The following is a 14,289-nucleotide window of genomic DNA, read 5'->3' on the forward strand; positions in this document are numbered from 1 at the left end:
TGGCCTGCTCCCTGCCTGGGAGCAGCTGGGGATCCTGCCCAGCAGCCAGCAGATGCCAAGGACTCCCTGGAGGCAGAGGTACATTCTCTGGGGCACCTGCTGCTAGTCCTGCCTCCCAGCTTGCCAGCAGAGCCATGCTGCTGCCACCCTCCCTGCCAGGGCCCTGAGAGCAGGAGGGGCAGCAGCTGGCAGCTGGACACAGGGCTCTTGCCTTGGGGCTGTTCTGCAGGGTGGAATGAGGCTTGCTGCTGGGAAGGCTTTGAGCTTCCTTCTGTGTGGAGCCAAGGCCTGATCCCCAGGGGCCAGCTGCTCAGCCCCACTCGTTGGCACCTCCCAGCCTTAGCCAAGGGCTGGGATTGCAGAGCCTGGCAGGGAGCTGGCAGGGGGCAGGAGGGGCACTGGCACAGAAGACTCAGCCCTGCCTGCTGCTTCCCAGAAGCCTCTCTCATACACAGGGCTCAGGCCAGAGCCAAGGCTCCTTTGGCAAGGAGGCACCTCTGAGGTTACAGATGAGCTGCCAGCTGCTGCCAGGCAGGAAAGCATCTCAGCTGCCTCCTTCAGGAAGGTGTCTTGAGAATAATGGCCTGGTGGAGATCCTCAGCTCTGCAGCAGCCAGGAGTGCCCAGGAGGAAACCAAAGCACCACTGGAGAGCTGGGCCAAGCACTTCCTCAGTCCTCCTTTGCCTGTTTGGGAGTCTGACTGGCAGCTCTGTCCCTGGTTTGGTCCTGGGGACCCTACCCTGTCCAGGCAGGAGGCTCTCAGGTGTTCCTTGGGCAGGAGGGAGCAGAGCTGGACTGGCACAAGGGTACAAAATGCCCTCTCAAGGTCTCTGCCAGGACTCTCAGCTTGCTCCTGCAAGCTTGTGTGTAGGAGGTGAGGATGGAGCCCAGGCCTCACCTGTGGCTGGGCTTGGAGCCACACTCAGCAGATGCCATGGCCATAGCCAGACTTGATTTGCTCCCAGCTCCCAGCTCAGCTGCCCCTGGCCTGATGAGGTGCTGGAGCCTGCAGCAGTGCTCTCACCCAGAGCAGCCCTTGGTGCTTGCTTTGCAGCTGCTGCTGCTGTCCAGGGCTGTGGAGCTGGGAGGTGCTGTGGAAGCTCCCAGCCCAGCTGGGATCAAGCAGTTGATGAAGCTGACAGAGACAGAGCTCCTCAGCTTGGGACTGGGGGAGGGAAGAGGGAAGCTGCCTGGCTGCCAGCCTTGCAGTGTGAGAAGCAGTTCCACAGCCTTGACTGCCACTGCTGGCCTCCAGCACTGCTCACAGAGTGGCCTCCCATCCCTCCACACAGCTGGGCATGGAGAGGCCATGTAGGACATGGCACAGGGCTGCAGCAGTTCTGGAGGGCATTCCCAGCACCCCAGCATGGGGGGGTAGGAAGGGACCTCTGGAGATCACCCAGTCCGACCCCCCTGCTCCAGCAGGGCACCCACAGCAGGTAGCCCAGGATCACAATGGCCAGGGGGGGTTGGAAGCTCTGCAGAGGAGACTCTCTCTGGGCAGCCTGCCCCAGGCCTCCAGCACCCTCACAGCAAAGAATTTTCTCCTCTAGTTCAGGTGGAACCTCTTGGGTTGCAGTTTGTGCCCTTGTCCCTTCTCCTGTGGCTGGACACCACTGAGCAGAGTCTGGCCTCATCCACTTGCCCCCCACAGCCCTCTTGCTGAGCATTGCTCAGCTCTCCTCTGGGGCTGCTCTTCTCCAGGCTCAACAGCCCCAGGGCTCCTCACAGAGCTGCTCCAGGGGCCTCAGCATCTTTGCAGCCTCCCCTGGACTCTCTCCAGCAGTTCCCTGCCTCTCTGGAACTGGGAAGCCCAGCACTGGAGCCAGGACTCCAGCTGTAGCCTCACTGGGACAGAGGGGCAGGAGAATGTCCCCTGAGCTGCTGGCCAGAGCCTTCAGGTCATTCCTCTTGTCACTAACAAGTGGTGGGGAGGACATTTGCCAGCAGCTGCTGCTGCAGCATCTGGAGAGACAGCAGAGTGCAAAGCAGAGAGTGAGGAGCAGCAGGAGGCAGAGGAGCTGGGCTGGAGGCCCCCTGGCTGCAAGGCCTCTCAGCTCAGCACCTGCTGTGATTCTCCAGGCAGGAAGAGAGGCTTGAAAGTCAATTTCTTGCTGTCAGGAGCCCTCCCAGGTGACTTCCACGTGGGCATGAGGTGGTGAGGCTGGGAGAAGGTTTTGCCCCTGGTGTCTCCTCTGGTGCCTGGGCTGGATGCAGGAGGAGGCCAGGCTGACTTTGCCTGTGCTGGAGGAAGAGGCCCCTCCAGCCACATCTGCCCTGTGCCCCAGGCCATGGCTGCTCTCCTGCCTCCCTCTCAGCCTCTCCCCCTCTCCTCCCCTCCCCAGCTGCTGGCTGTGCAGCTCCCTCCTGGACAGCAGGGAGCTGGCTGTGGGGCCGCAGGGCCCGCAGGCTGCTGGCTGCTGGGGGCTGCCTGCCTGGGGCTAGGGCCAGCTGCTCTGTTGGCTCCAGGGCTTGGCAGCACCACCTTGGAGTGATGCATCCTGCTTCCAAGCTGCACCCCACCTAAGCTGGGAAGTCCTCCTCTTCAAGGCACCTGGAGGTGCCTCCTGGGGGGGGCAGGAGGCCAGCGCTGCCCTCCAGAGGGCTGTGGCCTGCAGACAGCAGCTGCTGAGCTGCTGCTCAAGCCTGAGCTGCAGGGAGGGGCTGCTTCAGTGCTCTTGGGTCAGCACCAACAGAGAGCCCAGAGGAAGCCCTCCTGGGCTTGCCAGTCACCATCCTGGGGGGCATGTCCCAGAGTCACCCCCCCTTCCCTCTTCAGTTCACCCCCCAGCTGTTTCCAGCTGTTGGCCCTGTGCTTGTTGCTCTGTCTGCCCTGTGTCCCTGCCAGCTCTGCAGGTGCCTTTGCCTCTGTGATGTCTTGGTGCCAGCTGCTTTGCTCCAGCCAAGGGTTTGAGGCCCCCTCAAGGTGCAGAGAGCTCAGCTCCTCTCTGCTTTCATGCCTGATCTCTGGGTGGTTGGTGCTGTGCCTCTGCAGGGTTCCCCAAAGCTCAGCTCCTGTGCAGGGCCAAGAGGTCCCTTGTGGCTGGGGCTGCCCAGGTGAAGCTGGGAGTCAAGTGTCCAGCTCTCCTCTGCTGCTCTGCTGCACTGCCTCCCTTTGCTTTCCCCAGTGCCAGCTGCAGGAGATGCCCAGTGCCAGGCCTGTGTCTCACTGCCCACTCCTCTGTCCTCTCTGCAGCTGTGGGACATGGCCACAGAGGTGGAGGTGACCCTGCAGAGCAGTGGGAAGCTGCCCTTCCCCTTCGTGGTGCTGAGCCCTGGCACGGGCACTGCCTGCAGCCCCTGCCCGGCCTGCCCCTGGTGGTGCCCAGCAGGGTGAGGACAGGGGGAGCACAAGGGACTGATCCTGGCCCTGTGCCAGGCTGCCCTGGATGGGGTTGGAGGGGAAAATGGGGAGGAAGGAAAGAGAAGGAGGGCACTGTCCCAGCAGCAGGCAGGGCTGTGAGCTGCCTCTGCTGAGGGGGGTGGAATCACAGGATCCTTTGGGTTGGAAGAGCCCTTTCAGATCCTCAAGGCCAACTGTGAGCTCAGCACTGCCAGGCCACCCCCAAACCATGGCCCTTGGCACCTCAGCTCCACAGCTTTTCAGTGCCTCCAGGGCTGAGGCCTCACTGCTGCCCTGGGCAGCCTGGGCCAGGCCTTCACAGCCCTTGTGGGGAAGAAATTGTGCCTCATGCCCGTGCTCCCCCTCCCCTGGCACAGCCTGAGAGCATTTGCTCTTGTCCTGGGTCACCTCCTGTGTGAGCAGGCAGGAACTGCCCTGCCTGCCCCTGCCAGTGCTGCCCAGGAGACCTCCTGGCTCTTGCCTGGCCATGAAGCTCCTGTGCCAGGAGCTGGAGCAGCCCTTCCCTGCCCCTTCACTCCTCCAGCTCTGCTCCTCTGCAGCAGCTGGGGGGGCAGTGAGGGGGCCAGGGCTGAGCAGGGCTGGAGCAGTGCAGAGAGGAGTTGGCAGCATCCCAGCAGCCTGCCCCAGCTGCAGCTGTCCCTGCTCACTGCAGGGCTGAAGGAGCTGCTGGCACAGTCTGGCTGCAGGTCTGCACCAAGTGGTGGTCCCCAGGGGTCAGGACCTGCTCAGGACCTGAGGGAGCTGCTTGAGAGGGTACAGCAAAGGGCTCTGAGGGGACTGGAACAGCTGCCTTGTGAAGAAAGGCTGAGGGGCTTGGGGCTTTGTAGCCTGGAGAAGACAAGACAGAGGGGAGATCTCCTCAGTGCTTCTAAAGCCTTCAAGGGTAGCCAGGAGGCTCTGGCCAAGGCTTTGTCAGTGGTGCCCAGGGAGAGGACAAGGGGCAATGGGCACACCCTGCAACCCCCCAGTTCCATCTGACACCAGGAGGAACTTCTGTATGCTGAGGGCAGTGGGGCAGTGGGGCAGGCTGCCCAGAGAGGCTGTGGAGTCTCCTCTGGGGTCATTCCAAAGCCTCCTGGCTGCATTCCTGTGCCAGCTGCTCTAGGTGACCCTGCTCTGGCAGGGGGTTCCACTGGCTGATCTCCAGAGGCCCCTTCCCAGCCCTGTGATTCTGTGACCCTGAAAGGTCTCTTCCCACCCAAACCCTTCCAGGATTCTGTGATCTCAGCTCCTGAGCCTTGGATGGCTGTCTCTGGGCTGGGGCAGCACTCCTGTCTCAGGCCCTTGCTGCCATGGGAGGAGGCAGCCAAATGGCTTCCCTGGTTCCTCCTGCTGCTGCAGGGGGTGCCAGGCTCATGCCTTCTTCCTGCCAGCTCCTGCAGGCACAGCTCTGCTTGGTGCTGCTGTGGCAGCTGGGTGGTGCTGGCAGCAGGGCTGGGCTGCCTCTGGCTGTGTCCTGTGCTGGAGTGAGGGCTCAGCTGGCAGGGCCTGGCCCACTGCTCAGCTTCTCCCTGCAGCAGGAAGGGCAGCAGGGACCTGAAGGTGCAGCCCTGTGTGCAGTGGGCAGCTGAGGGAGGCTGCAGAGGTGTCCTGTCCCCAGAGCCAGGGGGCTCTGGAGCTGCTTCCTTTTGCTCTGCACCTGGCTGGTGGGAGCCCAGCTCTGGCCTGGGACAGCTCTGCTGGAAGCCAGAGAGGAGATGGCCTGCCCCAGTGACACCTTCTGTTCTAGACCTTGGCCTGGGCTCTGCTGCTGTGTGTCCAGAGATGTGTTTGCAGCTCACAAAATCACAGAGCTGCCAGGGCTGGAAGGGAGCTCAAGCCTCAGCCAGCCCCAACCACCTGCCATGGCCAGGGACACCTCACACCACAGCAGGTTGCTCACAGCCACCTCCAGCCTGGCTGCAAACACCTCCAGGCAGGAGGCTTCCACCACCTCCCTGGGCAACCTGTGCCAGGCTCTCACCACCCTCCTGGCCAACAACTTCTTCCTCACAGCCAATCTCCAGCTCCCCACTTCTAGTGCTGCTCCATCCCCCCCACTCCTATCCCTCCCTGACACCCTCAAGAGTCCCTCCCCAGCTTTCCTGGAGCCCCCTGCAGATCCTGGAAAGCCACCAGAAGCTCTCCTGGGAGCCTCCTCCTCTCCAGCCTGCACAACCCCAACTCTCTCAGGCTGTGCTCAGAGCAGAGCAGCTCCAGCCCTCTGCTCCTCCTCGAGGCCTTTTTCTGGAGCTCAGCATGAGCCAGGGCAGGCTCCTGCCCCCTGAGCTGAGCTGCACAGGCAGGAGGCTTGGTTGGAGTCCTGGGTGGGGATCAGAGCCCTGGACACCAACCTGCAATCCCAGGACCCCAGTATGGGGGGGGTTGCAAGGGGCCTCTGGGGATCATCCAGACCAACCTCCTGGCTCCAGCAGGGCACCCACAGCAGCTTGCCCAGGATCCCATGGCCAGGGGGGTTGGAATCTCTCCATAGGAGACTCCACAGCTTCTCTGGGCAGCCTGCCCCAGGGCTCCAGCACCCTCACACCAGAGAACTCTCTCCTCCTGGTCAGATGGAACTTCCTGGGTTCCAGTTTATGCCCCTTGCCTCTTGTCCTGTCAGTGGGCACCACTGACAAGAGCCCAGCCCCATCCCCTTGCCCCCCACAAGCCCTTCAGCTCTTGCTGAGCATTGCTCAGCTCCCCTCTGGGGCTGCTCTTCTGCAGGCTCTCAGCCCCAGGGCTCTCAGCCTTTGCTCCTCCCAGAGCTGCTCCAGGCCCTCAGCATCTGGGTAGTCTCCCTGGGACTCTTTCCAGTAGGTCCCTGTCCCTTTTGAGCTGGGGACCCTAGTGCACCCCAGTGAGGTGCTGGGACAGGAGCTGCTGGCCCTGCAGAGGGCAGGGGCACTTCCCTTGCCTTGCCCAGCACTGGTCCTGGAGCTTTGCTTGGTGCAGGCCTGGCTCCTGCTGGCTGAGGGCAAAGCCTGTGAGCAGCAGAGCTGTGCTGGGCTGAGCAAAGGCCAGGCTGTGCTGAGGGAATGCCTCCTCCTGCTCTGGAGGGATTCCAGCTCCACCTGGCCATGGTGATCCTGGGCTGGGGGTGCCCTGCTTTAGCAGGGGGGTTGGAGGGATGAGCTCCAGAGGTCCTTTCCAGCTCTCCCCACGCTGGCACTCTGGGATCCCTGCAAGCCCTCTGGAGGGGAGCTGGCAGCCTGGGGCAGGAGACAAGCTCTTGGAAACAAGCCAGCTAGAAGGTGCTGCTGTCTGGTGTCTTCTAGAGGAGAGCCTGGCTGAGCCCTGCCTCCATCAACCCCTCTTTGGTGCATTCCCTGCCTCTTCTCCCTGCAGGGTGGCCTTGGAGCCGGCCAGCAGCAGCTGCTGAGAGTCTCTTACCTGCCAGAGGTGCCTGGGGCCTGCTGCAAGACTCTCCAGCTCCAAGTGGGTCACCTGGAGCAGGAAGAAGTCTCCCTGAAAGGAGAGGGAAGCTTTCCCAGGCTCTGCCTGCACCTGCCCAGGCACATCCAAGGGGAGCACTGCCTGTCTGCTCCTCAGGATGCTCCCCTGGGATGTCCCCCACGGCCTGCACCCCAGGTTGTCAGAGCAGCACTGGTGGCTTCCCCAGGCTCTGGAAGTCCCTGTGGGCTGTGTCCCAGGAGCCACCCTGCAGAGCTGGGCTTGCACCAGCTGGCAGGGGCTGAGCTGCTCCTCTGTGGGGGGAAGATGGGCAGGGGTGAAGATCATCATGCAGGCAGGAGGAGAGGCACCCACTGCCCTGAGCTGCTGGAGGAGTGTTTCTGGGAGAGGTGGTGCTGGGAGGGGGCTGCCCAGCTCAGATGCCCACCCTGCACTCTGGGGGGTTTCTGCCTTCAGGGAATGAGAAATATGAGAAGCAGAGGTTGGGCTCTTCTCCCAGGCAGCCAGCACCAGAGCAAGAGGACACAGTCTCAGGCTGCAACAGGGGAGGTTTAGGCTGGAGGTTAGGAGGAAGCTTTACACACAGAGAGTGATTGCCCATTGGGATGGGCTGCCCGGGGAGGTGCTGGGGTCGCCGGCGCTGGGGGTGCTCAGGGCGAGGCTTGACAGGGTGCTTGGTGCCATGGCTTAGCTGAGTAGGTGGTGTTGGATGATAGGTTGGACACCATGATCTTGAAGGTCTCTTCCAACCTGGTTTATTCTATTCTATTCTATTCTATTCTATTCTATTCTATTCTATTCTAAGAGGGCCTTCAGGGAGGGGAAAGAAAAGATGGCCAAGGACAGTGAGAGAGACAGAGAAGTTGTCCTGGGGGAGGCTGCAGCCACAGAACCACCCCCAGATGACTTGGATGCCATGGGGAGAACAGCTGCTGCCCCCTGTGGCCCCAGCCAGCCTCTCCCCCTTGTGTCACTGCATCCCCTTGTACCCCACAACAGGCTTCTTGTGCCCTGCTAGCAGGTGGGACCTCCCTGCCCACACTTGGCCATGACTCTCATCAGCTGAGTGCTGCCCCAGGGGCTGTCCACCCCTGGTAGTTGTCCCTGCTGGAGCTGGAGGAGCTTCCTGGCAGTTGGCTGGGAGAGAATAGAATAGAATAGAATAGAATAGAATAGAACAGAATAGAATAGAATAGAATAGAATAGAATAGAATAGAATAGAATAGACCAGACCAGGTTGGAAGAGACCTTCAAGATCGTCGAGTCCAACCTATCATCCAACACCACCCAACCAACTAACCCATGGCACCAAGCACCCCATCAAGTCTCTTCCTGAACACCTCCAGGGATGGTGACTCCACCACCTCCCTGGGCAGCACATTCCAATGGGCAATCTCTCTCTCTGTGTAAAACTTCCTCCTAACCTCTAGCCTAAACCTCCCCTGGTGCAGCCTGAGACTGTGTCCTCTAGATCCTGCAGGCCATGCTCATGGGGGTGAATTGATGGGGCCCCATCCCTGGGCTGTTTGTTCCTCCCAAGCCAAGCCCTGCCAGGTTTGCAGAGCTTGAGAGCAGCAGCCTGGGCTGGCCCTGGGACTGTGCTCAGCTCTCATCTGCAAGAGGCAGCAGCTCTCTCCTGCTCTCCTGCTCCAGAGGGCTTTTGTCCACCTTGCTTCGGCACTGCCTGTGGGCAGGCAAATCCCTGGAGCTCTGAGAAGTTCCTGTCTTGTCCATCTGTGTCTGGCACAGCTTTGATAGCAGTGTCTGGGCAGGTGAAGACGCTGGAGCTGGTAGCTCTGGAGAGAAGGTGCTGCCCAAGAGAGCTGGAGGTGTCCCAGGCACTGAGCAGTGAGACAGGAGGACTCCATCACCCCCTGGACAAAAGCAGGCTGGGATCCTCTGTCAGAGACAAGCCCATGCCCTGGGAAGGACCTGTGCTGAGCAGCCCCTGCCTTTCCTTGCCTCAGCTGGACACTGGGCTGCAGATGCAGCTGGAGGACATCCTGCTCAAGGAGCACATCCTGCAGCAGCAGGCAGCTGTGGCCTGCAGCGCCCCAGGGGAAGCTGCCCTTAGGCTGCGTGCTGGCCGCAGGCTTCTCCAGTGAGCAGAGACCTCCACAGCCACCTGCAGCTGCTCTGGGGGTGACAGCCAGCAGTGCAGTCCTGCTGCTGAGAGCTGCTGGGGTCTGCAGAGCTGGGAGCAGCTGTGGGCAGCAGAAAGGCTTTGCTCCTGAGAGCCTGGCCATGCTGCCTGTCAGCAGCTGAGTGTCCTCACTTCCCTGAGCTTTGGGGGTGCTCAGCTCCCCACAGATGCTGGGCTCTGTTCCTGGAGCCAGTGCAGACCATCAGGCCCTTCCAGACAGCACAGACAGCATTCCTGCTGAGCAGCTCTGAAAGAAGCAGCTCAGAGCTGGCCTCCTTTTTTTCCCACCAGACCACACTTGGCCCCAGAGCAGGTTGGCAAAGTCTCAGCTGGGGGCTTGGGTGCTGGGGGCACTGCAGGGCTCTCCTAGGTTGCTTGCTCCTTCCCTCTGCAGCTTCATGCTGAGGAGCAGGTGCAGCAGGCTCCAGCCCAGGCAGATGCTCTGCAGAACAGTGGGGTGGCTCTGGACAGGACCTTCCCATGGGTCTTGCAGGTGTTGGTGGCGTGGTCCCTGGGGCTCTGGGGACAAAGCTGGGTGAAGGTTTCCTGGGGCTCAAATCTGACAAGGCCCTGAGGCAGTTTCAGGCTTGGGCTGTAGGCCAGGCTCAGCAGTTGCACTGAGAGCAGTGGAGCTGCAGTGGGCTTATCTGCAGTGGCACAGGAGGTGTGGGCAGTGTCCACTGGAGACCAGATGTGTTTGAAGGTGCCCCTGGGAGCTGATAGAACCTGGGCTCTGCCTTCCCTGGGAGCGGCCAGAGCCTTGTCCCCGGGAAGTCAGGGGTTGGGTTTCAGCAGCTTGAGCTGAGTTTTCCCAGCTGATTTGCATCTCCCATCCCGTGGCAAGGTGGCCAGGCTGTGGTTTGAGGAGTGCCCTCCCTCCTCCCTGCAGGGCTGAGCTGCCTGAGCACAGCCTGGGCTTTGGCTGGGTGGCTCTGGGTGGCATCCCCAGGCACGCCGTGAAGGTCTCCAGCCCGGGGCCGTTCCCTGTGTCCTGCCACGGCCGGGGGCAGGTCCTGCGTGGCACAGGGAGGCAGTGCTGGGCACCCTTCCTGTGGCCTGCCTGGGACAGCTCAGCCTGAGCCCCTGGCCATGGGGAGTTCTCTTGGAGCACTTGTTTGTAGAGCTTTGTCCTCCTTGGGACCTGCTGCCTGCTGCCCTAGAACCTGAGCTCTCCTGGCCAGCAGTGCCCAGAGGCCTGGCCTTCCTGGGGCTGCCCCAAGTCTGCCCTGCAGGGGCTGGGTGGCTGAGCACCTTGGTCACCTCTCAGCACCTTCTGCACTTGGCTGCCTTCAGCACCATCTGAGTTTCTCTGGCCTTGTGTTGCAAGGAGTTGGAGCCTTGGTGGTGCTGAGCTGCTTGGTGTGAGGCTCATGAGGTCCTGGCCCTTGTGTTCAGCCTCCCCTGGGGGTATCCAAACAGCTTCTGGAATCAGCCCTGAGGCAAGGCTGCAGCACCACCAAAGGCTGCCTTGCTGTGCAGGAAGGGTGCTCAGAGGTCTCCTCTCAGCTGGTTTTAGGGAGCACCATGGCATGGGAGGTCTTTGAAGAGGTCTGAATGTCCTTCCCTGGACTTGCTGGAGCTCCTCAGCTGCAATGTTTTGCTTTCCCCTGTGGGTGCTGGGCTCTGGCTGTGCACAGCTTTAGTCCTTGAGCAGTGCCAAGGGAGAAGGAGCAGCAGCTTCTCTGGAGGTGCAAAGGATCCTTCCCAGAGCTGCCAGCCAGGACACTTGCCAGGCCTTAAGGTGCTTGTGCCCCATCTCATGTCATCTGTGCCTCAGCTGCTTCATTTCCATCTGTTGAAGGCTTCAGCATGGACCTGGGGCTGGTGAAGCAGCTGCCCTGCTCCCAGAGCAGGACCTTTCCTGCGTGCTTGGAGCCCCCAAGGGCCACCCTGTCGCTGGGTGAGGCGGACGGCTGCTGCCCCTCCAGGTGCCCTGTGCCTCCCCCCCTCCCTGTGCCCACACTGCCTGCTGGGGCAGGTGGCAGGCTGGGCTCTCACCTGGGTGCTCTGTCCCTCACTAGGGAGCAGGAGGCCCCACATTTCCTGTCCTCCTCCGTGCCAGGGTGGTTGTGCCGTCCCTCAGCCTCTCCAGGGCCAGGCTGGAGCTCTCTGCTGCCCAGAGTGGGCAGTGCCAGGAAGAGGGCACCCGGTTCTGCAGTCAGCTCCCGGTGCCCTGCCAGCGGTTCCTCAGCAGGGCTGAGCCTGCTCAGAAGGGAAAGCACGAGATTTCCAGACACAATCTATTGATTTCCTGCAGCAACACCTTGATTTTTATGAGGAAGCAGCAGGTTCACTCTCAAAGAAGTAGATTTCTTGCCTAAATCGTCACATAACGAGCAGGAACAAACTTTTCCACCTAAGTCCAGTAGAGTTCAGAATCAAAGCACAAGATTTCCAGACTCAATCTGTCGATTTCCACATGAAGTTAGTTGATTTTCATGGGAAACCAGGAGTTTCAAAAAGAAACAAGCAGATTTCTTACCTAAATCGACACATAACCAGAAGAACCCACCTTTTCCTCCACAAACCAGTAGAGTTCAGAATCAAAGCACAACATGTCCAGACCCAATCTGTCCATTTCCAGCTGAAACTTGTTGATTTTCATGAGGAACCAGCAGTTTCAACATCGAACAAGGAGATTTCTTTCCTAAATCCTCACATAACTAGCAGAATCTGTTTCCACCACAATCCAGTAGAGATCACAATTAAAGCACAACATTTCCAGACTCCATCTGCCGATTTCCAGCTGAAATGTGTTGATTTTCAGGGGAAACCAGCAGAGTTCAACCCCAGACATGCAGATTTCTTGTCTAAATCGTCACATATCCAGCAGAAACCAAATTTTCCACCACAATCCTGTAGAGTTCAGAATCAAAGCACAAGATTTCCAGACCCAATCTGTTGATTTCCATCTAAAAGTTGTTGATTTTCATAAGGAATCAGTAGTTTCAACACCTAACAAGGAGATTTCTTACCTAAATCCTCACATGACCTGCAGAAACCAAATCTTACACCACAATCCATTAGAGTTCAGAATCAAAGCACAAGATTTCCAGAGCAAATCTGTTGAAGTCTAGATGGAACATGTTGATTTTCATAAGGAACCAGCTGTTTCAACATCAAACAAGTAGATTTCTTGCCTAAATCCTCACATAACTAGCAGAATCCGATTCCACCACGATCCAGTAGAGTTCACAATTAAAGCACAAGATTTCCAGACTCCATCTGCCGATTTCCAGCAGAAACGTGTTGATTTTCAGGGGAAACCAGCATTTTCAACAAGAAACAAGCAGATTTCTTGCCTAAATATTCCACCACAAACCGTAAGAGTTCAGATACCAAGCACAAGATTTCCAGACCAAAGCTGTCGATTTCCTGCTGAAATGCCTTGATTTTCATGAGGAACCAGCAGTGTCAGTATCAAAAAAACAGATTTCTTACCTAAATCATCACATACCCTGCAGAAACCAAATATTACACCACAAACCATTAGAGTTCAGAATCAAATCGCCAGATCTACAGACCAAATCTGCCAATTTCCAGCTGTAACTTGTTGATTTTCATGGGAAGCCCACTGTTTCAACATCAAACCAGCAGATTTCTTACCTAAATCCTCACATGACCTGCAGAAACCAAATCTTACACCACAATCCATTAGAGTTCAGAATCAAAGCACAAGATTTCCAGAGCAAATCTGTTGAAGCCTAGATGGAACATGTTGATTTTCATAAGGAACCAGCTGTTTCAACATCAAACAAGTAGATTTCTTGCCTAAATCTTCACATAACTAGCAGCATCCGTTTCCACCACAAGCCCACAGAGTTCACAATTAAAGCACAAGATTTCCAGACTGCATCTGCCAATTTCCAGCAGAAACGTGTTGATTTTCAGGGGAAACCAGCAGTTTGAACAAGAAACAAGCAGATTTCTTACCTAAATCATCACATAAGCAGCAGAAACCTAATATTACACCACAAACCATTACAGGTCAGAATCAAAGCACAAGATTTCCAGACTCAATCTGTCCATTTCCAGCTGAAACTTGATGATTTTCAGGGGAAACCACCAGTAACAATAATAAACAAGCAGATTTCGGGCCTCAATGGTCACATAATCAGCAGAAACCAAGTTTTCCCCCACAATCCAGTAGAGTTCAGAATCAAAGCAGAAGATCTCCAGACCAAATCTATCGATCTCCGTCTGAAACTTGATGATTGTCATGGGAAACCAGCGGTTTCAACATGAAAAAAGCAAATTTCTTACCTAAATCATCACATAACTGGCACAAACCAAATATTCCACCACAAACCAGTAGAGTTCAGAATCAAAGCACAGGGTTTCCAGACTCAATCTGTCAATTTGTGTTGTATGAAAGGAGAGAAGGTTAGCACTCCCCTTGATAAGGATGGAAGGGGCCCTTGTGGCCTATACAACACGCATACGGTTAAGGCACTGCCACCTACTTCGTGGCATCTAACCATGTTTTGGTCTTTTCGTCGGGAAGCCGTGCCGGGACCGCACCGGGACCTGCAGCCACCGGGGACCGTCCGACTCTCTCCTGTTGGGGCCGCCGGAGCTGAGAACGTCCCTTGAACACGCCGCGAGGTCGGCGGGAATCGGCTCTTCGCGCCGCTGGGGCCTGTGACTGCTACGTCACCCCCGGCTGATTTAAACGCGCTTTACTGCCGCACGCGAGGGTCTTTTCGTCGGGCAGCTGTATTGTCACGGTTGCGCTGCTCTTTTTTTTTTTTTTTTTTTTTCCTAGTGGGTGCTGTGGTCAGGGGACAATCATGGTAGTAACTCGTAGCAAAAACTCCCTAAAAAAGTCAGTGTCGACCCAGACTGAGGAAGAACACAAGCAGGTAGCTGTCCAGGTATCTGGCTGTAGAGAGTGCTGGAGCCTGGCTCTTGAGATGCAGAGTAGTAGGGGTAACTCTTGCATAAGGTGTGAGCAGATTGACTACCTACTTAATCTGGTGGCCAGACTAAAGGATGAGGTTGCTAGTCTTAAAAGTGTAAGGGAATGTAGGGAAGAGATGAACATGAAGAGGAAAGAGATAAACCAGAGCGGGAAAGATATGAACATGAGTAAGCAGGCTCTGCAGGCTCCCACAGCAGGGGCTGATTACCCAAAAAGCAGAGGGGAATGGACACAGGTTCCTCTCAAAAGACACAAGGTTAAACCTCCTTGCCTTCCCACACCTTCCCCGCTGCTCTTGAAAAACAGGTATGGGGCACTGGAAATCGAGGGTGAGGTGGTCCTGTTACCAGAGGACACACCATCTGGGGTTCTCCCTGAGGCTAAAGAGCCTAAGGGTAAACAACCTAAGGTTAAACGGCCTAAGGCAAAACAGCCTAAGGTTAAACAACCCTCCCCTGGCATCAGGAC

The 14,289-nt window shown here is 57.8% G+C and overlaps 1 non-coding gene across 1 annotated transcript; it reads left to right on the forward strand.

The window, feature by feature from the left end:
* Positions 1–13,261: 13,261 nt before the first annotated feature.
* On the forward strand, positions 13,262–13,389 carry LOC128898675 (U6atac minor spliceosomal RNA). The gene has a single exon (XR_008462943.1). It is a non-coding gene; the product is annotated as a U6atac minor spliceosomal RNA (small nuclear RNA).
* The last annotated feature ends 900 nt before the right edge of the window (positions 13,390–14,289 follow it).

The sequence above is a fragment of the Dryobates pubescens genome, chromosome 29 (assembly GCF_014839835.1).
Source record: "Dryobates pubescens isolate bDryPub1 chromosome 29, bDryPub1.pri, whole genome shotgun sequence".
Lineage (NCBI taxonomy): Eukaryota > Metazoa > Chordata > Aves > Piciformes > Picidae > Dryobates > Dryobates pubescens.